The sequence below is a fragment of the Podarcis erhardii genome (assembly GCF_964252035.2).
Source record: "Podarcis erhardii genome assembly, chromosome: 1".
Taxonomy (NCBI): domain Eukaryota; kingdom Metazoa; phylum Chordata; class Lepidosauria; order Squamata; family Lacertidae; genus Podarcis; species Podarcis erhardii.
This window is the reverse complement of record NC_138497.1, coordinates 17090301-17114047: the sequence shown is the minus strand read 5'-3', so window position 1 is coordinate 17114047 and position 23747 is coordinate 17090301. Positions and strand designations below refer to the sequence as shown.

Genomic DNA, 23747 nt, shown 5'->3' with positions numbered 1-23747 from the left:
GTTCAGCAGATGATCTCAGGTAACAAGAAAGCAGATGCTGATCATGGAAAGGGAGCGGGAGAGGGAAACAAATGTCAGGTGAGAGACTGAACTGCCACAATTTGTTTCATCATAGCTCTGCAGCTCTGTAAGGAGTAGGAAGGGAAGGTGACAAGACCAAAATAGATGAAAGTGGAAACTTCAAAGCTTAGACAACAGTGACTTAAAAGCTAGTTAATTGCAAGCAGAAACACACTGCAGAAAGGAGAGTTGCTAGAAGATCCCATTGCCCTCCTAGAAGTACATACAGCGTGGCTTAACAGTCAATCCCTCTTTACAGGGCACTCTGGGAATTGTAGCTCTGTGAGGAGAATACAGGTCTCCTACCAAGTCTTAGCACCCTTAACAAACTACAGTTCCCAGGATTCTTTGGGGGAAGGCAAGATTGTTTAAAGGGGCATTATAGTGCTTTAAATGCATGGTGCAGGTGTGGGCAATATTCTATTGGCTACAACCGCAAATGGCTATATCTGCCTTAACTCCTGCCTTCCTCTCTCCCTGTGCTCCCCTTGCTGCAGTCTTGGCAAACATTCCCACTGCTCACTGCTAACACTGTATAGAAAAAACATGCCTGGAGTGTCTTTATGGTATGGTTACAGCATGTTTCCTGCTACCTTTTTGCTATCAAAATCAGCATGGCTTCAGGGAGGTCCACTGCAAAAGGACCTTAATACACATCTTAGTGCTAGAGAGACATCACCTTGTCCCCCAGTCCTTCAAATTGCGTGACACATTCATTTTGCCTTCCTAACTCGTGAGAGACCATTGCACAGCACTTGACACGAGGAAAACCTGAGTCACCCTGTTAAATCAGTTTCCTGCAATCATGCGGGAAAATGTTAATCGAAGAACACTGTCACTCTAATTCTCTAAAGGGAGCAACAGGCTTATTGAGAAAGGTTTTGAGTCTATTGAACGTTTTCTGTCACTTTTTGTCAAATCGATACTATCTCTGACGGTGAAGTAAGTGTTGTACGTATTGGGCTTCTTCGACGTGTTATCTTTACTCAACCAACACAGGTTTTGTTCGGAAGGAAAGCCTAATGGCTTTTCAAATCATGCAGCATGTAGTCTTTGCTGTAGGAGGATAGATCCATCATGGACTATCAGCTGTCATAGAGAAATTGAACTTTCTTTAAGACATGGGGTGGAATCTGGGGCCCTCCAGGCATTCTTTACCCATCAAAAGCCCAGCTCAGAGATGTACACTTTGTTAAGAGTGAAATTGTGCAACACGGGAGTGCCAGAGCATTGCACAACAGAGGCAGGGGATGGGCAGGAATGACACAACAAGGACCATAGGGCTGCCTGAAGTCAGCAAGACTTTCTCAAGACTCCTCTCCCCCACCCCCGTGAAAACAATGAAGTGCAAGCCAGCATATATTTCTAAATAAATGTGTGGTGTTTTTTCCCCCAAAAAAGACATCTACCTGTAATGTCCATTCCATCTTTTTCTTCAAAGACAGATAGTGGAAGGTCAAATACCTGAGTTTATGGTGTGCCCCACCTTCCCCACCCATATCAGTACACATGAGGCAATATTTATATGAACAAACAAACAAATCACCTCCAATGGCCTTCTGGTGGTTCCCTCACTGCAAGAAGTGAGGTTGCAGGGAACCAGGCAGAGGGCCTTCTCGGCAGTGGTGTCCTCCCTGTGAAATGCCCTTCCAGCAGATGCCAAGGAGATAAAGAACTACACAATTTTCAGAAGACACCTGAAGGCAGCCCTGTACCAGGAAGTTTTTAATGATTGACATTTTATTATGTTTTTATATGTGCTGGAAGCTGCCCGCAGTGGCTGGGGAAACCCAGCCAGATGGGTGGGGTATAAATAATAAAATTATTATTGTTTGCTGAAGAGGAAGCCACCAAGTGCAATTCAATTGCTCAAGTCAAGTCAGCTTCTCAAGATATAATGAAGGGAGCGACCACCAGGCAGCCTCAGGCAGCAAAATGTCTTGAGCTGGTCCTGATGGAGTGTGAGTGGGTACCATATTCCCCCCGCCCCATGTCTTAGACAACCAAATGTAATGAGCTGGTTCTGCTGGGATGAATGTCTCCTTCAGGACTTGCTTATGGGTTTTGCGCAACCATCCAGGCAACCTACCACTGTAAACAGGATGTGGGACCATGTGGACCTTTGACCTGTTCCATTAGGACTCCTCTTATGTTCTTTCCAGTCGCATTTACTCAGTTTAAGCATGCAGAAACAGAAAACAGAGATGTGTACAGGGAGAGAGAAGAAGTGGGGAGAAGACATCTTTTTGAAGTGTTGTAACGCAAATAGTTGACAACTGGGTCCACACTATTGTGCTTTCCACAGCTTTAAGAGTTGCCATTCCATAGTCTGAAGTGTGGTCTTTTGCATCTTTTACACTGTACTAGTATGTTGCTATGGTTACACAATTGTTCCCCCCTTTGCAGTAACTCAGAAACCACAGTATTTGCTCTCATCTAGACAGATGCACAAACAACCTTGTATATTACTTTCCATGACCTGTTTAATCTATTCCATACCCTTTAATATTTCTCTGATGAAAATAGGGACATCCTATTCCATAATAATGACAATAATAATTTTATTATTTATGCCCTGCCCATCTCACTAGGTTGCCCTAGCCTCCCTGGGTGGCTTCCAACATATATAAAGGTAAAGTCCAGTCGTGACCAACTCTGGAGTTGCGGCGCTCATCTTTCTTTATTGGTTGATGGAGCCGGCATACAGCTTCCGGGTCATGTGGCCTGCATGACTAAGCCGCTTCTGGTGAACCAGAGCAACACACGGAAACACCGTTTACCTTCCCGCAGGAGTGGTACCTATTTATCTACTTGCACTTTGAAGTGCTTTCGAACTGCTAGGTTGGCAGGAGCTGGGACCGAGCAACGGGAGTTCACCCCATTGTGGGGATTTGAACTACCAACCTTCTGATTGGCAAGTCCTAGGCTCTGTGGTTTAACCCACAGCACCACCCTCCAACATATATAAAAGCATAATAAAACAATAAACATTTAAAAAAAAGAAAAGAAAGAAATCTCCTCCCATGGGTATCTGGTTGGCCACACTGAGAACAAGATCCTGAAATAGATGGGCCTTTGACCTGATTCAGCAGGCACTTTGTATGTCCTTGTGTTCAATTTCAGGACTCAATTCACCTGAACTGTGTGCTCAGACTACCCAAAATTTCCTCTCTTTCTCTTTCTTATTCCAAGCCTTATTTTACCTGGTCGCATTATGAGGCAGACAGATGGCTATTTAGGGGTAGAATTCCCATGACAGAATTCATTGCCTCATCTCTTTTCTTCATTCCACGACTCAATTGCCTTTATTACAAGAACCAAGATGATTACTTATGGTGTCCTGCAGAGGGATTGTTTTCCCCCTCTCTCCTCCCTGTCCTGCTCCTTTGCTGCTACCAGTATTTTTTATTTAATTATTATTCTTTACTGCTGTTCTGCAGGGCCTCTCTCTGTCAGCCTGTTATGCTTTGCGATGTTAAAATTAAGAATACCATTACAAGAGCTTTAATGCACAAGGAACCTGAATACCTTAGACACTGGGGTGTGTGCATGTGAAGCTTCTCACCGTGTACAGATCTTTCGTGCAATTACTCTCACGCCAGGTTTTTATAGATGGCCCCATTTATTTTCATTGAGTCAGAGAAAGATGGATGAAGTAATGGCACCCATTGTCCAACAACTGCTGCATATTAACCAGCCCATAACTATAAATCCAAGAGAAGAATTCACTTCTGGACTCACAGCGCTCTAAGGAGTTCAGACCTTTATGACTGCAACCAGTGATGCTACAAGGATAGAGCTTTGGGGCAGGAGCCCAGAAACCCATCAGCAGTATGAACTTCAACCTAAACATAAGAGGGTTGCCTCACCACATTAGGAAGTAATGGGAATTACCATCGAAAGAACCTTTCCCTTCCCTTTTGATTTGTTCAGTTTCATATCTAAAATTACCGGACTGTACTCTTCCCAGTAGTGATGTATGGAAGTGAGAGCTGGACCATAAAGAAGGCTGATCCCCAAACAATTGATGCTTTTGAATTATGGTGCTGGAGGAGACTCTTGAGAGTCCCATGGACTGCAAGAAGATCAAACCGATCCATTCTTAAGAAAATCAGCCCTGAGTGCTCACTGGAAGGAAAGATCGTGAAGCTGAGGCTCCAATACTTTGGCCACCTCATGAGAAGAGAAGACTCCCTGGAAAAGACCCTGATGCTGGGAAAGATGGAGGGCACAAGGAGAAGGGGACGACAGAGGACGAGATGGTTGGACAGTGTTCTCGAAGCTACCAGCATGAGTTTGACCAAAGTGCGGGAGTCAGTGGAAGACAGAAGTGCCTGGCGTGCTCTGGTCCATGGGGTCACGAAGAGTCGGACATGACTAAACGACTAAACAACAACAACTCTTGATTGAAACATTTGCATGTCATGCTAAGCCAAACCATAGTTTTGTTCAGTTTTGAGATGCACAGGTCCGTGATTTGTAGACACAGAACCAAATGGTTGGATTTTCTTCCCCTTCCCTTTTTTGTTTTTTGTCTCACCACTTTCCCTGGGAAAACCTGCTATTTACCACTGGATCAGAACAAACCTCAATCCACTGAAAACCTAACTGAATCTTTTTCCAACTCAGTGGTGAACAGCAAGTTCCCCTGGGGAAAGCAGCGGGTCAAAAGAAATCCCCACTCATACCCATGCCTACAAATCACAAACCTGTGCCTAGAAGTCACAGCACATACAAAAGTGAGGATGTGCCCTTGTTTAGTCTGGAGAAAGCTAAAACCTGGATTTGAATGATATGCTAAGCCAAGCAGTGTGTTGGTTCATCTCAGATCAAAACAGCACCCAAATGACTAGGAAGGAGTGAGCATGATCTCCTCCCCAGGCGTCTGCAAACTTATGGCCTGGGGCAACCCAGTCAGATGGGTAAGGTACAAATAAATAGTAGTAATAATAATAATAATAATAATAATAATCATCATCATCATCATCATCAAATTAGTACATTTCAGTCCATGTCACTTTCATATGTGGTCTATTCTATCTTCTTTCTGCATTCATCTGCAAGGGAGATTGTTAAAAATGGTCTTCCTTCTCCTTATTCTGGTGGGTGTCTCTCTAAGTGAAACATCAGCATTAATTTCACTAAAATTATCTGTGGGATGACTTGCTCTCCTCTTCCAGCACAGCAGCCCAGGTACGCCTTTATGTATGAATGAACTGGGTCATGATCACAGTCGTCGTTGCAGCAAACTGCTTTATTATCTCCATAACGCAGGTGCGGGGGCGGGCTGTTGAGCTTGATAATGACTTGCCTAAGAGGACTCAGACCATCACTGCAGTGAGATTTAACCCAGGGATTTCTTGAGTCACAGCTCACAGGTTTAACGATGTCGGTGGGGACAGGACAAAAAGATTGAGAGGCCTTCTATGCAAACACACACACACACTGCTTAAATGTCTTTAAGAATGCTGGTGGCCACTCAGCTGAAGGAGAGTTGATGCTGAGGCTCAGAGATCACAGTGGGGAAATGTATCACCATGGAGTAGAAAAACAGTAAAAGCTGTAGGAGGAGACTGGAATTTATGGACAAGCGATGTATCGTAAATAAATACTCTCCCCAAGTAGTGAATGGCCAAACAGAGAGAAAGGGGAAGTGGGAGAAGCAAATAAGCAGGCAATGATAAAAGGGGTTCATTGTTGAAAGTGGCCATTTACATTGGCCAGGAAAGCCAGAGAGCCAATCTCTCCTTTGTTAGCCTCTTTTTCACAGCAGTCTGCAAGGATGATTGAAAAAGGCCAGACTGGCAGGGTTGCCTTTAGCTCTCTGCATGCCATAGATTAGGGCTGGCAACAGAGGAGCCCACTGGAGTTTCCATACGGGCTGCTGCCATTGACTCAACATCCGTCAAATCCTCCTGCCCAGCTCCTTGGCACAGTGATTCGTTGACTGTGATTTGTTGATTTGTTGTATAAAATTCAGCAATCAAACTGAGAATAATGTGCCATTGGGAAAAGAAGGACGTCAGGACAGCAGGACGCATCTGGAATGTTGCCACTGTGTAGCGCTCTGTGTTATTCCCTCGTCATTGAAACTGGGAGCATCTTCTGCATGCTGTGGAGTTGGGGCTAAACTAGATGTGGTGCTATTCACTCCATCTGAAATGATGTTCTAAAATCAAATTGGAGGTACAGTGGGCTTGATCAGGATTTTGATGTGTGGGGGTTAGGGGGCTATAACCAATAGCAGCTCAGTCACTTATACTTACAGTCGTACCTCTGGTTTACATACTTAATTTGTTCCGGAGGTCCGTTCTTAACCTGAAACTGTTCTTAACCTGAAGCACCACTTTAGCTAATGGGGCCTCCCGCTGCTGCCGTGCCGCTGCTGCACGATTTCTGTTCTCATCCTGAAGCCAAGTTCTTAACTAGAGGTACCATTTCTGGGTTAGTGGAGTCTGTAACCTGAAGCGTATGTAACCCAAGGTACCACTGTACTGGCAAAGAGAGGGGGAGGCAGTGGGAGGTTGGAGGAACTGCCCCTGTTACAACAGCTACACAAATCAATATTTTAGTGTGGCAGCACCCCACTTTGAAACTTCCTGCCTATTAACATCCCTGCCTGTTGAGACTACCTTGGCGGCGAGTCCTGGAAGACTTGCTCTCTGCCTTGCTGTTCTTTTTCCACCTGGTTGGGAGGGCGAGGCCTGGACTGACTCCAGCTACAAAAGCTGAGGCTACTGAACACAGGAGCAGATCTAATATGAAACTAATGAAGCTCAAACTTCAGGGCTCCTAATCCCGGAGGAGCCCCAGAAGTGACTTTAGTCCACATTGGTTTAAAATTTTGGGTCTGGTCGACCCAATTTGAGCCAGACGATTCACTTTGTGTTTTTTTTTTGGGGGGGGGGTATATATTTCAACAAGTTTGAGAGTCAGTTGCACAGAAATTGTGAAGAGGTCGTGATCTGTCATGGAACAACCCCATCGAAGAAGATAACAGTGGTTACCTAGACCTCATTGCTGATTGTGAAGGGGCCCCCATGGCAGTACCAAAAATATAGGTCTGCCACTGACTGAACAGACTTTGGGGGTGTTATTTGGGGGCTTTTGTTTGGGGAGTTGTTGCTGCTGTTGCTCTTGGTTTTTTGTATCTTTATTTTAGATCTTAAGGTGACATGTGGAAATTATTCAGTTTGGTTGTGTATTTTTTAATGTTTTCTTTCTTGTTTATGACTACTTTTGTTATGTTGTAGCTAAGAATCTTTTCATGTTGTAAGCCTCCTTTAGCATGGTTTGAACTGTAGAAAGGTGGCATACAGATAAAATTATGTATGTATGTATGTATGTATGTATGTATGTTTGTATGTATGTATCAGGAAGGCCCATTCACTATTATTTTCTCTCTTTTTTTTGCACTTGCTAAAAACATTTGGCAAGCTTACCCCAATACATAGAAGGTTGATATATGTTTTAATCAGGCTTTTAGCTTATTGTTGATTTAAATTATTTCTGAATGTCTTAAATAGTTTTTTAACAGTTTTACTGATAATTTCATTGTTGTTGTTTTGTAAACAGCTTTGAGGGTTGTTATTTTTTTTAGAACCAAGAGGTATATAAATTTTATGAAATAAAATTAAAATAAATAAACTTTTCTTGTGTCATCTGCTATTTATTTCCCAGAATTCTCTGGGAAGACCAACAGAACCTGATATTGGTTTACCAGTTTTGTGTATAGGTGCTCTAAATTGGTAGTTCCTTCTCTCTCCCTTCACAGCATGCTAGGCACACTCAGTTGAAATACACTTCCTATGAGTCTCCAATTCCTTGCTTCCCTTTTCATATCCTTTTTCAGCTTCTGAACAGAGAGCAAGAGAGAGAGATTCATTTGGCGAGTCTGTGAATATTTCTGACAGCCTTGTGAAATGTGGTTGCCTGATGTTACCATTGTGAAGGAAAAGATAATTGAGACATAAGAAGGTCTCTTCCAAGAAACAGAATCACAGCTTCCAGCTATAATGAATCAGAAATGATGCTGAGGAGCTATTTCTGCTCAGACGGCTTTTTCTTTGCAAAAAAGAAGAATAAGAGAGAGAGAGAGAACCACAATGAGAACAATATTAGTCCTCTGTGCTCAATATTGCATAAAGACAATGTCTTTGCTCACATGTAATACTAAACCAAATCATGGCTTAGCAAGACCATGCAAGTCCCAGAGAGAAAACCCCTGCTCCTTCTCTTTTCTCCCAGCCCTGCTGGTGAGGCACCACCCAGAGCTAAGCTGTGGTTTGGCTTATGTACAAACCCAAGGTCATAGTTTGTTTCCCCCAAATGAAACCACAGGAGCAAAACTTAGTTACAGCTTTCTCTCTCTCTCTCTCTCTCTCTCTCTCTCTCTCTTGAGAAAGAGAGAGAGAGAGAGAAACCTTGAGCCCAATTTCACACATTATGCCAAGCCCCACAAAAAAGAGCTTTTGCTGTTGCTTTTGGCTGTCACTGCAAGTGGTAGCAACAACTGCGTTGGCAGCCTGGCAGCCATTTTGGAACCTCCACAATTCCTCAGACCTAGTGGTGTTTTGGGGCACGGTAAGATAGAAACAGCAGCCAGCAGGAAATAAAATGGCGGAAGACAGCTGGATAATATTTTGCAGTGTTCTTTTAATGGGGTGGAGGGTATGAGAAAAAGAACAATCAAGAATATTTTCCCCCTCAGCAATAACATTGAAAAGGGGGGCGGGGTGGGATTCTGTGGATGCATAAGCCATGAGGGTAAATAGAGTTTAAAACAACGGGACTTGTGCAGTTTAAGAATTATTTGCTAAGCGTCTGTTGACCAGCAAGTTGCCTTTTTTAAAAAAATATTATCCATACAACTAATAGGAAAAAATGGAAGCAAAGAACTCTCAGCAGGAAGTGATATATTGGAGAAATGCTTGGCACATTTCCTTGGCCTCTCAGTATATTTGTGTTCAGTCTAATTAAATGTGCTGAGGTTCAAGGGGTGTGCGTGAGAGAGGGATAAATATAACTGAATCAAAACTAGCTTTCAACAAGCACCTTCTAATTCTGATGGGAAGGCATCTATAACCAGGGTTGTCTAGGCATGACCAGCTACATCAGGATAGGGGAACCTATGCCACTCTAGAAAATAATGGAACTACAGTTCCCATCAGCCCCTGCCACCATGGCAAAACGTTTTGTAATGATGGAACCTATAAACCAGCAACATCTGGGAGGCTACAGTTTCCCCATCCCAGAAATAAAGGTTGACTCCAACTGTGCTGTGTTGAATGATCCCATTGTGGTATAGCGTCTCCACCCCCATAGTTCAGCCCGGACATTGAGGTCCAGCTTCGAGGGCCTTCTGGTGGTTCCCTCACTGCGAGAAAGGAGGTTACAAGGAACCAGGCAGAGAGCCTTCTCGGTAGTGGCGCCCGCCCTGTGGAATGCCCTCCCATCAGATGTCAAGGAAATAAACAACTATCTGACTTTTAGAAGACATCTGAATGAAGGCAGCCCTGTTTAGGGAAGCTTTTAATGTTTGATGTTTTTTCGTTTTTCTAATATTCTGTTGGGAGCCACCCAGAGTAGCTGAGGAGGCCTGTCCAGATGGGTGGAGTATAAGTAATAAATTATTATTATTATTATTATTCCATTTACTTCAATGGATGGTAACCTCTCTGCATGAACCTGGGTTGGGCTGAAAGTACTGCTGCTTTGTCAATAAACCTGGTGCTGTACTATTTACAAATGTTTTAGATTTCCCCTAGCAATTCAGTACACTCTTCCTTTCTTCTATCCTACCAGCTTTTCTCGGTTATAGCTCTTAAATCTCACTCAGCGTCTTTCTTTCAAAATACGATGCCGCGTATGAATTGCAGACCCTCAATTTTTTATATCCTGATGGCTGTGACAGATGATTGCCACTCCATGAGGAACCATGAAGTTTAATCGAGCAGCAAATGATTTAAATGAAGAATATGTAGAATTATGGGTGGTTTTTTTAAAGTTTTGTTTTACCGTATCTAAGACAAGAAGCTTTGCAAAATGCAAGAGAACAGTGATTGTGCTCACTGGGGGAAGGTCTCAATAGCCTGGCAATATAATAGCACCACACTTCAGTGTGCGGTGCCAAAGAAGTTTTGATTTATGCTGTCATTAGTTACCAATTTCCTGAAACTCTTTCCCCACAGCTGCATCATCTAATGAATTATGTTCTCAATTTCCCCCCCGATATGTAATATCATGCTATTTAATTTAATTGCCATGGATTGGACTCTTTAGTACTTTTACCTGGTCTCATTAAAGTCAATGAAAAACCTCCCATTGATTTCCATGCTCTCTGGAGCTGGTGCTCACCGTGCTGCAAAAAGAAAAGAAAAGAAAAATACAATAAAGCAGATGATACAATGCATTCCCCCTACATAATGTTTGGCTAGAAATGGAAGGCAACAGGTAATAAAACACCTTCCCTTAGCTATTGAAACATTTATTAAGAGCACTGCACATTGTTTTTCAGTGTCTGAACTGATGGGAGCAAGAAAGAAATCTCCCAAAAGACATAAGTATGAGAAATGCTCTTTCCCCCCATTTCCACACTAGATTATAAAAATAAGAAAAGGTGACTATATGAGGTAGAGTCGCTGTTATTCAAATAAGTTTAACAATGGACTAAGAATTACTAGCTAATAAGAATGAAGATTAGATTTTTTAAAACATGTACTCGCTGCAGCTACAACTATTGCCCTCCAAAAACTTTGCTAATACAGTGGTACCTCGGGTTAAGTACTTAATTCGTTCCGGAGGTCCGTTCTTAACCTGAAACTGTTCTTAACCTGAAGCACCACTTTAACTAATGGGGCCTCCTGCTGCCGCTGCGCCGCCTGAGCCCGATTTCTGTTCTTAACCTGAAGCACTGTTTCTGGGTTAGCGTAGTCTGTAACCTGAAGCGTATGTAACCTGAAGCGTATGTAACCCGAGGTACCACTGTAGATTTGAAATTAATGTGCAAAGTTGCACACTGATCATCATAATAAGCCCCAACGCAGAACTATGCACGAGATTTTGTAGTTGCATTCATGTCATGTCATACGGAATTATGTGGGTTGCTTTTAGATAAGTGTGGGATATGTGTATCCAATAGTTTTCATCCACACTGGAGTTTTCAAAAAGGATCCCATGGTTTTGGGAATGACTACGTGTTGGGGGTCAGCTTTTTTTGTACATTTTTGGCACTAAGGATTTTTCATTTATGAGTAGCTAACCTTTTCTTTGGTGAAAGGATGTGCACACATACTCTCACTCAACACACATACAGCACACCCCACACTCTGCACACATGCACACATTCAGACAACAAGCCTGGAGTTCCACAGAATAGCTACTCCTGGTTCAATCCAACATGTCACTTTTATGGTCTTATGTGGCTTGGCCCAGATGACCATCATGGTCCCTCCCAACTCTACAATTCTATCATTCTATGATCTCAAATGCTGGACCCAATCCTTGAGTCCCCATGTTAGATCTGAGAGACGGGTTTGCACATACAAGATACATGCAAAGTGTGGGGAATTGCAGTCAAACATAACTATGCATAAGTGCTAGTTTGTGCACAAAGGGGTTAAGATAATAGAGTTGTGTTCTGAGGTCACGCTTCCTCTTTCTCCACTGAGGAGCAAGCGAAGCCTTCTCTTCCTGTTCCCTCTCTCTGCACCATGTAAACTACAAGGGAGGACATGTCTAAACTTTTATCCAAGCTTGGAGCAAGCGTTTTAAGTTATCTTTCTGTATTTTCTACACAAGTATTCTGCCTGTGTTCTCCTTGTTGCTGCTTGGATAAATGCATGAATCTGACCTTCAGAATATTTTGTAAGTAAATAATTTAAAACTTACTTAACAGTGTGTGGTCTGTTCATTGCAAGTGGGGTAACAAGAGAAGAGTGTGGTTTGAACATGGACTAAACTGAAAAAAGGTCTATATTTCTAATGCTATACTGTTGCTTGACTTTTATGAGTTTAAATTCTCCTACTGGGGGCTCTCTCCTGCTGAAGAGTGAGTTTAGCCCCATGTTTTGAATCCAGATACCCAGCCAATTTTTTTTTTAATCACCACTCTATAAGTGCCTATTTTATGTCTTTATGTCTTTATGTCTTTATTTGTTTGCTTGCTTGCTAGTACAGTGGTACCTTGGGTTACATACGCTTCAGGTTACATGCGCTTCAGTTTACAGACTCCGCTAACCCAGAAATAGTGCTTCAGGTTAAGAACTTTGCTTCAGGATAAGAGCAGAAATCTGGTGGCACGGCGGCAGCGGGAGGCCCCATTAGCTAAAGTGGTGCTTCAGGTTAAGAACAGTTTCAGGTTAAGAACAGACTTCCGGAATGAATTAAGTACTTAACCTGAGGTACCACTGTAGTCAAATAAACACCCCTAGCTGGAAAAAACTGGAGATGGAATAGGCTACCCACACAAAAGAATAAAAAATGTAGTGTCAGATTTGTCAGGATGGAAAGTTAGCTGGCTCCAGTAGCATGATAAATTGTGGCTGGACTGTGAAGCACAGATAATTATATGGGGCCCCACTTGGCTGGGGACATGCAGAATGATACCTCTTCTTTTTCAGTGAAAAAGGAAGGAAGGATGCCTGCCAAGAGCACATTGTTGATACGATGCAATCTGCCATTGGGAGACTCATTGCCACCCCTGTCTTATTTGTCTCTGCCATAAATTTTAGTGACTGTGCTAGCCAGTTCTTTTCTCAGCTGACAACAGCTTTTCAAGGGAATCTGAGCTGATGCAGCGGTGGGTGGGAGAGATATGCTAGGCCTAGGGATGAGGGTGGAGAGATCATATGAGTGACAAATACCAGCAAAATTGCAACAGGAAAGCCATGCCCTTTTTTATTCCTATGTCTGTGCAGTCTGCCAAAAAAACGGAAAGAGTTCTTGCCTTTAAGTGAAAAGAAGGATGTGATGGAAGACAGCAAAATCCATCTTCCACTTGCCTTCCCGCACTAGACTCTGTCACTTTAACAACATTGTGCTCTGTTGCTCTCCAGCCTGGGCTGGGAAGCCTTAAACTTAACAAAGTACGGTGAAATAAGATTGGGGGGGGGGGCTCATCTACCTTTCTGTTACTTTTTATGTAAAGACTAAATTTATGTAAAGACTAATATCACCTCTGTCAGTGTTTGTAAAAAGCAAAAGAAGGAAAGGGTTCTGACCTCCCTTTGTCTCCTCAGCCTGGTCCTCAGACCCTTGTCGGCATAAAAGAGTCCACAAGAATATTCTTGCAGAGTTTTATTCTTAAAAGTCTTTGTGCAAAAGCGACTGACCAACTGTACACAACATTCTCCTGCCTAGTGATCTCTGTCAGCAGGCAATTTCTTTTTCATCAAACCACCAGATGAAACACTGCGTTCCTTTCTTCTTCTTCTTCTTCTTCTTCTTCTTCTTTTCAGGCACTTATGTTTTTCTCAAAAAACCTATTTCGAATTCCAGTTCAGAAGAATCTAAGGAGACCAGATTGTTTTCTTCTGTTTACTGTTAAACATAATTAACATTCATGTCCCCAACCCCAATCAAATGTATATCGTCCTATGCAGATAATGAAGCAACTGAGCATATGCTAGCCAGCCATCAGTAGATGATAGCAAAAAATACGGTACAATGCATTCAAAAAAACTTTTTTAAAAGTACGGAGGGAGAGAGAGAGAGAGAAACTTCGTTAAATCTGCTGGTAATATAAAGAGTGTCATTTCCAAAGCTTGTGGGCCCTTGCTATTTATATAGCAGGTATATAGCAGTTGTTGTTGGACTCCAATTTCCATCAGCCCCAGCCAACATGGACAGTTGTTGGGAATGATGAAGGCTGTAGCCAGGAATATCTGGAGGGCCACAGGTTTCCTGTCCCTGATTTATAGCAACCTGGAAGAACAGCCACACATTTTACAGTTCTTGCTGCATGGTATACTTTGTCATTTGTTGGGAAATGTTGATGCAGTGAAATGAAATGAAGTACATCTAGTAAAAGAAATAAGAGTTTCCATAAACCAAACAGGAATCCAATTACTGAAGGGTGGTTTTTGTTTTTTGTTTTTGAAAAAGAAAGAAAGAAAGAAAGAAAGAAAGAAAGAAAGAAAGAAAGAAAGAAAGACTCCCAGGATGATTACGATAAGCAGTAATTTTTGTTAGTTAGTTAATGGCAAGTTGAGTGGGGTTAATAAGGGAACCATCTTTTTAAAGTGTTATTATTAGTGCACTCCTACATGTCTTTGCCAGAAGCAAACGTTCTGGGTGATCCCCAACGTCAGTCATATACAGAGTAGATCCATTGGTTTCCATTGAGTCTGAGTAAAATTAACATTGGCTATCAGTGGGAGGGGGAAAACACTCTGACCGAGGTGGGTGGGAAGGAAAATGCTGCTCCTCACACCGCTCCTCCTGACTGCTGTGTGCTGGTAGGGCTTTGGATATGGTGGTCACACACACACACACACGAGAGAGAGAGAGAGAGAGAGAGAGAGAGAGAGAGAGTAGGTATGATGGATTTCCTCCTAATAATTATTTTTTATTTAATAATTATTACATATTGAAAATAAAAAAGACAATCCAAACACACACACACCCTTTTACCCAACCTGAAGGCGTCGTTCAGATCAAAATAACAACAGTGAAGTTCATATAATCACTGAAGTGGAGAAAATACAGACAAAAAAATGTTGATGTCAATATGAAGTAAGATGTTAACACAACCACATATTACAGAATGTGGCAGTTACAGTTTGTCCTGTAGAGTTTTTGTTCATGCGCTGGATGAATGGCCACCAGTCCATCATGAAAGTCTCTCAGGGTTTTGGGGTTACCCACCCCCTCCAGCGAGATGAAACTTTAGAGTCAGTTTTTCAGAAAATGCTACACCCCAAATTACATCATAATATTTTTGTACATTTAACCCCTTGGCTTATTTCCAGCTTGTAGCTATCAATGTTCTTGCTGCATTTGAGAGCCCTCAACTGGCCCTTAGTTTCAGGCTCAAAGTCCTGCCATGATTTGACTGCAGCCTTAGAGTCTTTCAAAAGTGCTGCTGCTTTTGAGGAAGTGCTTGTGTTAATATTAACAAAACAAAACAAAAAAACCAAAACACATTTGCGCAAATCTATGGGACGTGGGTGGCTCTGTTAAACCACAGAGCCTAGGACTTGCCAATCAGAAGGTCGGCAGTTTGAAACCCTGCAACGGGGTGCGCTCCCGTTGCTCGGTCCCTGCTCCTGCCAACCTAGCAGTTCGAAATCACGTCAAAGTGCAAGTAGATAAATAGGTACCGCTCCGGCAGAAAGGTACACGGCGTTTCCATGTGCTGCTCTGGTTCGCCAGAAGTGGCTTAGTCATGCTGGCCACATGACCTGGAAGCTGTACGCCTGCTCCCTCGGCCAATAAAGCGAGATGAGCACCACAACCCCAGAGTCGGCCACGACTGGACCTAATGGTCAGGGTTCCCTTTACCTTTACCTTTATCAGAGAAGACCAGGTATACAGTATAGACTGGCAAGAAAACAGTAATAAATCTTGTGAGACTGTTTCTTCGCTTTTAACAACTTTTTTTTTAAAGAGTCCCACAGCTGCTGTTTGGCTGTGTTTGTCAGTGATTGCCATTTCATTGAGTCATGGACTTTTAGTACCTGGGATGGTTTATTGGCCTTCTAAAACTTACTTTATGGTCCAAGTCAGTGATAATAATAGAAAAGTTGTGGAAACGGAAGTTAGGGTAGTCCACAGGGAAATGTCATATGTCCTACTTTATACTTGTCCTTTGTTTGTTGTTTGTTTGTTTTATATATTTTATTGATTTTTTAACATATCATTTTCCAGAATTATTAAACACACTTTTATATCTAATACAATTTTTTTTTACTTCCATCAATCACATCTGAAAATTTTTCAATCTTTTCACTTAATTTACATTTCTTACTTTCACTATTACATTTAAATATCATAACTAATGTCTCTCTTCTTTCTCTTCTTTGCAATATTTCATATATTTCTCCTTACAAAACTTCTTGTGGTCCTACTAGCCTCATTTGTTGATTACAGTTGCTCTTCAAATAGTTTGTATGTTTCTTCCAATATTCTATAAATCTCTGGTCCCACAGGTTTCAAATCCTTCCTGTCATTTTATCCAATTCTGTGTAGTCCATTAATTTTGTCTGCCATTCTTCTTTCGTTGGTATTTCTTATTGCTTCCATTTCTGGGCCAACAATACTTTTGCCGCTGTTGTTGCGTATAAGAACAATTTAACATCCTGTCTATTAATATCCTCATTTATAATACCCAGTAAAAATGCTTCTGGTTTTTTAAAAAATGTGTATTTCAACATCTTTTCCATCTCATTGTATATCATTTGCCAGAGGTTTTTTACTTTCTTACATTCCCATATACTTGTCCTCTGTTTGAAGGGCTGTCAGAGGACAGTCCTTTATCTGAAGGAATCTCTCCCTTGAAGAGCTACTTGGTTCAAGTCATAAGAACATAAGAAGAATGTGCTGCATCAGACCAATAGCCCATCTAGTCCAGAATCCTGTTGTCACATTGGCCACAAATGCATGGGAGAATCCCGTGAGTAGGACCTGAGCGCAACAACATCTTTGAAGGTGACCCAGAAACTACAACTAATCCAGAATGCAGCAGCTAGACTGGTGACTGGGAGTGGCTGCCGAGACCACATAACACCGGTCTTGAAAGACCTACATTGGCTCCCAGTACGTTTCTGGGCCCAATTCAAAGTGTTGGCACTGAGCTTTAAAGCCCTAAACGGCCTCGGTCCTGTGTACCTGAAAGAGCATCTCCACCCCCATCATTCAGCCCGGACACTGAGGTCCAGTTCCGAGGGCCTTCTAGCAGTTCCCTCACTGTGAGAAGCAAAGTTACAGGGAACAAGGCAGAGGGCCTTCTCAGTAGTGGTGCCCACCCTATGGAACACCCTTCCATCAGATGTCAAGGGAATAAACAACTACCTGACTTTTAGAAGACATCTGAAGGCAGCCCTGTTTAGGGAAGCTTTTTTTTTTTACTACCAACTAAATATAATTAAGAAATAAAAATTACATACATCAATATTTAGTTTGTTATTTGTTATTTACCGTCTTATTTCATCCCAAACATTCCATACAAAAACACACATATGTGCAGACACCCACCCACCCACACCCACCCACCCACAAAATGATAATAATGAAAGTAAATATTTTCCCCCTTTTATCTTCCAAAACTTTTCCTCAACTTTGACTTCCTGTCAAGCCCCTTTGCATATATTTTATCTTACAATCAAATGTACACAAAACAATAAACCTTTCTATGTAAATTTTCGAATACATTCTGAAAACATAATAAATACTTAATTGTTGTCCACCTCCTTTTAGTTCCTTTGTCACTCGAATGCTAGCACAGAGCCAAAACTATTATTGTATTTTTGAACATATCTTCTATAACCATCCCATTTTTCCGCAAATTTTTGCTTTGAGTTTCCTCTGAGTTTGCTAGTCAATTGAGCCGTCTCCACCAATTCCTGTAATTTGATTTGCCAATCTGTTATTTTTGGAGCCTGTGTGGGAAGCTTTTAATGTCTGATGTTTTATTGTATTTTAATATTTTCTTGGAAGCCGCCCAGAGTGGGATATAAATGGGTGGGGTATAAATAAACTATCATCATCATCATCATCATCATCATCATCATCACTCTACTCTCCTGTGGTTTGCAGCAACTAGTATTCAGAAGCATCACTGCCCCCAACAGTGAACACAGAGCAATAGCCATCATGACTAGTAGCCATTGATAGACTTTTTCTCCATGAATTTGTCTAATCCTCTTATAAAGCTGTCTCAGTTGGTGATCAGCCCTGTCTCCTGTGGGAGCAGGTTCCATAGATTAAGTATGTGCTGCTTGATGAAGTACTTTTAGAATATCTCTCCTGGATCTTCAAACATTCCACAAGCTCTAGTGTGATGAGAAGGGGAATAATAATAATAATAATAATAATAATAATAATTTTATTTATACCCCGCCCATCTGGCTGAGTTTCCCCAGCCACTCTGGGCGTCTTCCAGTCAAGTGTTAAAAACAATACAGCATTAAATATTAAGAACTTCCCTAAACAGGGCTGCCTTCAGATGTCTTTTAAAGAGAAGATAGCTGATTATTTCCTTCACATCTGATGGGAGGGCGTTCCACAGGGTGGGCGCCACAACCGAGAAGGCCCTCTGTCTGGTTCCCTGTAACTTCACTTCTCGCAATAAGGGAACCACCAGAAGGACCTCGGCGCTGGATCTCAGTGTCTGGGCTGAACAATGGGGGTGGAGACGCTCCTTCAGGTATACAGGACCGAGGCTGTTTAGGGCTTTAAAGGTCCGCACCAACACGTTGAATTGTGCTTGGAAAAGTACTGGGAGCCAATGCAGATCTCTCAGGACCGGTGTTATGTAGTCCCAGCGGCCACTTCAAGTCACCAGTCCAGCTGCCGCAAAAAACAAAACAAAACACTTTTCTCCATCCATGTTCTCCATGATTTTATAAACTTCTATCATGTCACTTCTTTTCCTTTCCTTTTCCTTAAACTAAAACAAAAAAGTCCCAAATGCTGCTACCTTTCCTCATAGGGGCTCCACCCCCTTGTTTTGGTTTAAAGACAAAGGACCCTACAGAGGGAGAGCAGGAATGATTGGGAGGAGTGCGGAGAGAAGACAAGCCAAGGTGCATCTAAAGCAGCACAACCAGACCCCTTCATCTGCCCCAGCTGCAACAAAACATGCCTTTCCCCTATCGGTCTCTACAGCCACAGCAGGAGCTGCAACCTTCCAACACTTTGACTTCACCCGAAAAGGTGCAGTCCTCCATTATCTCCTGAAACACACAGACAACAACAACAACATACACACACACACACAAATATAGATTGTGTGTGTGTGGAACTCAGGGCAGCTAATAATCAATAGACAATCACACAAAACAACACATCATGTATGCTTCAGAGCACAATTCAAAGTGTTGGTGCTGACCTTTAAAGCCCTAAACGGCCTTGGTCCTATATACCTGAAGGAGCGTCTCCACCCCCATAGTTCTGCCCAGACACTGAGGTCCAGCGCTGAGGGCCTTCTGGCGGTTCCCTCACTGCGACAAGTGAGGTTACAGGAAACCAGACAGAGGGCCTTCTCGGTAGTGTCACCTGCCCTGTGGAATGCCCTCCCATCAGATGTGAAGGAAAATAAGCAGCTATCTTATCTTTAAAAGACATCTGAAGGCAGCCCTGTTTAGGGAAGTTTTTAGTATTTAATGCTGTATTGTTTTTAACACTCGATTGGGAGCCGCCCAGAGTAGCTGGGGAAACTCAGCCAGATGGGCGCGGTATAAATAAATTATTATTATTATTATTATTATTATTATTATTATTATTATTATTATTACCATAAAGTCATGACTGACACAATCCCAGAGGGAATGCTATCCATTAAACTGCACCTAAAAATATCTCCATGGTGGTTCTGCTACATCTTGGGACTTGAAAGCAAGGTCCAGGGCCTCTCTATCAGGCCCTTGGGATGCTCCTCGGCTCAGCCCCCCTTGCAGGATCACACCCCTCACTCACAGTGCTCTGCACCCTCCTCAAGTGCATTGCAGAGGGTTGGAATAGATGACCCTCGGAGTCCCTTCGAATCCTACGATTCTGTGACACTAAGATTCTAGGGGCTTTTCCCTGGCTGGAACATGTCCTTGACCTGGGATCATGGCTCTTGCTTCCCTGATGGAGGGTGGAGGTTTGGTGTGGGGGCAGAAGACTCTGACTTCTGCTTGGCTGGAATGTTAGCCTATCATACAAAAGTAAGACTGAAACTTTTTGCCTCTTGCTCACTCAGCGCTGGCGTGCGGCCCCTGGAAGGCTGCCCATGAGGGAATGTGGCCCTTGGGCAGAAAAGTATTCACTGTCAGGATCTCCGCTCGGCCAAGCTGATAAAGCTCATCTTCCAGAATTGCCTCCCGATGATAATTAACGACCTGTGCCTTTGATGAGGCCTCAGGCATATTCCCATCCAGTGGAGAATCAAAGCAGCATGAGGAAGTGATGAGATAGTATGAGCTACATGGCTAAAGCAGCATCTTAAAAAGCAGAGACATCACCTTGCCAACAAAGGTCCATATAGTAAAAGTTATGGTTTTCCCAGTAGTGATGTATGGAAGTGAGAGCTGGACCATAAAGAAGGCTGATCGCCGAAGAATTGGTGCCTTTGAATTATGGTGCTAGAGGAGACTCTTGAGAGTCCCATGGAGTACAAGAAGATCAAACCGATCCATTCTTAAGGAAATCAGCCCTGAGGGCTCACTGGAAGGACAGATCCTGAAGCTGAGGCTCCAATACTTTGGCCACCTCATGAGAAGAGAAGACTCCCTGGAAAAGACCCTGATGCTGGGAAAGATGGAGGGCACAAGGAGAAGGGGACGACAGAGGACGAGATGGTTGGATAGTGTTGTCGAAGCTACCAGCATGAGTTTGACCAAACTGCGGGAGGCAGTGGAAGACAGAAGTGCCTGGCGTGCTCTGGTCCATGGGGTCACGAAGAGTCGGACACGACTAAACGACTAAACAACATGACTAAAGAGTTTTATTTCTCACTACGCAGACAGCAAAGAAAAATGCATCCTCTCTCTATGAAAGCAGAGAGCAACTGGAACAAAGGAACAAAGGAACAGAGGAAAAACACTAACGTCACATCCGTCTCCCGTCTCCCCTGAGACTTCCAACAGCCTGGAATGTCTCTGGAATGTAAACAGAGCCTTGTGACTCTAAGCAGCTGTACAGTGGAAAAACAGAAGCTAACTGTACAGAAGCAGTACAGTGGAAAAACAGAAGCAGCTGTACAGTGGAAAAACAGAAGCTAACATTCCCCACCCCTGCACAGCCCGTACATTTTCCTCACCAGTGTGGTGTAGTGGTTAAGAGCGGTAGTCTCGTAATCTGGGGAACCGGGTTCATGTCTCCACTCCTCCACATGCAGCTGCTGAGTGACCTTGGGCCAGTCACACTTCTTTGAAGTCTCTCAGCCCCACTCACCTCAGAGAGTGTTTGTTGTGGGGGAGGAAGGGAAAGGAGAATGTTAGCCGCTTTGAGACTCCTTAAAGGGAGTGAAAGGCGGGATGTCAAATCCAAACTCTTCTTCTTCTTCACCCCGACTGGCAAGTTCCATTTGGGGCTGTTGGATTGGATAGCTGGCTCTGGAAGGCAGCCTGCAGCCACAGTGATTAAGGTGAGCATCGATTCCGGCTGTGGACTTGGTTTTAATTGTACTAGTCCTGGCAACATTTATTTCGTTTTCCCACACTTTAGGATTGGGGGGGGGGGGAGCTAAAAGTAACCTAAATAAGTAAACAGGCCACTAATCCCTCTTGAGTCAGTAAGTGAGTAAATGAGATACAATTTTGTGAACTACAAACCGATTTGCCATCCATTGACTTTGCCTTTTAAAGCTCAATGGCAGTGAAAATCAAGCCAAGACATTTATGCATTGCTCTGCCCTGGGCTCTCTTTAGAGACAGGCTGAAACTTCAAAAGTGGCGGTTTTCAGTCAATATTGGGGAGAGCTAAACTGGCTTCTCTCGATCATGTTTCCCAGGGGAGCTAATTGGAAGAAATTGTAGACACGAGGCAAAACTCACCAAAGCTCTCCTTGCCTCTTCACTGGTGGCTGCCATTTTGCTTTCCTCAGAATACCCCTCCGAAAGACACCAGGAATGTCACGACCAGCATCAGTCCAAAGGAGCCTTCTGGGAAAAACAACATAATGTATCTCCGTCAGGGTTAAAATACAGCTCCTAGAATTCACTGGAAGAGGTGTGTGTTTTAAATGGATGGTGTGTATGATAATGATAATGATAATGATAATGATAATGATAATGATAATGATAATGATAATGATAATAATATATTTATACCCCACCCATCTGGCTGGGTTTTCCCAGCCACTCCGGGCGGCTTCCAACAAAATATTAAAATACAGTAGTCCATCAAACATTAAAAGCTTCCCTAAACACGGCTGCCTTCAGATGCCTTCTAAAAGTATGGTATGTTAAGCATAATTGATTAAAGTATAATTGATTTAATTGACACTGAAATGGTGAACACTGAGAAATTCCACCCCATCCCTATTTCATGGTTTCTTTCAAAGTCTGTGAAAGTTGGGGGCATTCTGGGGTGGGTCTTTTTCCTTTTCTTTTTGCCAGTGCCTGCACTGCTCGCTCCTTGACTAGTGATCAATTCACAGCAGTCTTCAGTTCAATTTACACAGAACTTCAGTTCCCATGAATTTTTAGGGTGCAGAGTGTGAACATCTGGTGTGTATGCAGCCAGATAGCTCAGTTGGTAGAGCATGAGACTCTTAATCTCAGGGTTGTGGGTTTGAGCCCCACGTTGGGTGAAAGATGCCTATATTGCAGGGGTTGGACTAGAGACCCTCATGGTCCCTTCCAACTGTACAAGTCTGTGATTCTGAATGGATCTGAGGGCAAGTTCCCCCATTCCTACTGTGTACTCCAACTGATAGCGACCCTCCAGGATCATTAGACTCATTCGTTACCGTAATACAGTCATACCTCGGGTTACAGACGTTTCAGGTTGTGTTTTTTCGGATTGTGGACCGCCGAAACCCGGAAGTACTGGAACGGGTTACTTCCGGGTTTCGGCAGTCGCACATGCACAGAAGCGCTAAATTGCACTTTGCACATGCGCAGAAGTGCCAAATCGCAACCCATGCGTGTGCAGACGCGCAGACACGGGTTGTGAACGCTGCGGGTTGCGAACGTGCATCCCGCACAGATCACGTTCGCAACCCGAGCATCCACTGTATCTTTCTTCACATGAAAGTGTCCAAAATAGAATATGCACCATACAAACATTTTAAATCAAGTACTCAAATTGGAAGCTGTGCAATGATGAAGCTGGCGTCTTCTGCATGCAGAGCTGATGCCTCACCACTGAAGTATAAATCTTTCATAAATGTACATGAAACATGACACAGATATGGAGTTCTTTTTTACCTTTGCTTTTTAAGAAAATTTTTTGTTCTTCCGCAACAAGACGAGACTGGTTTCTTAGAGTGCCACTGGAGATGTTTCTCTTATCCTTTGCATTGTCTGTTGCAAGGATGGGAACCCTCCTGGGGCCTTCCAAATGCTGTTGACCACAACTCCCACAAACCCCGGCCCTTGGCGACACACTGGCTGGGGCTGATGGGATTTGGAGTCCAACCACACCTGAAGGACCACAGGCTCTCCTTCTGTGCTTTCCTGTTTTGCAGTATCTGAGCCTCTGCAGAGAACGTCATCACCACTGCAGGGAAGGCAGGTTTGAAAAAGTAATAAATCTATGGATCAATATGATGGCAGGGTGGGAGCTCAACCTTTGTTGGATATGATGTTCTGCACACCTTCCTCAGCAACGTGTGCTGTGATGTGTTTCAGTTTTGTAAACCCGAGAGGAATATAGGCTGTTGGCATCCTCTTGCAAAATTATTTTGCCTTAGGCAACACTTGCTGGGCTTTAGATGCTGCATTGCGGGAGAAATACGTGACTCAAATGTTATCTATAGCCAGGGCTGGTCATTTGTATTCACATATTTGAGTGTGGGAGGGAGAAATGTCTTTGCTTCT

General features: G+C 43.1%; 1 long non-coding RNA gene across 1 annotated transcript; it reads right to left on the bottom strand.

The window, feature by feature from the left end:
- Positions 1 to 7886: 7886 nt before the first annotated feature.
- Positions 7887 to 21854, bottom strand: LOC309345634. The gene is made up of 3 exons (XR_014158333.1): positions 21759 to 21854; positions 10351 to 10420; positions 7887 to 7915 (listed from the first exon to the last, which is right to left on the bottom strand). It is a non-coding gene; the product is annotated as an uncharacterized lncRNA (long non-coding RNA).
- Between the last annotated feature and the right edge of the window lie 1893 nt (positions 21855 to 23747).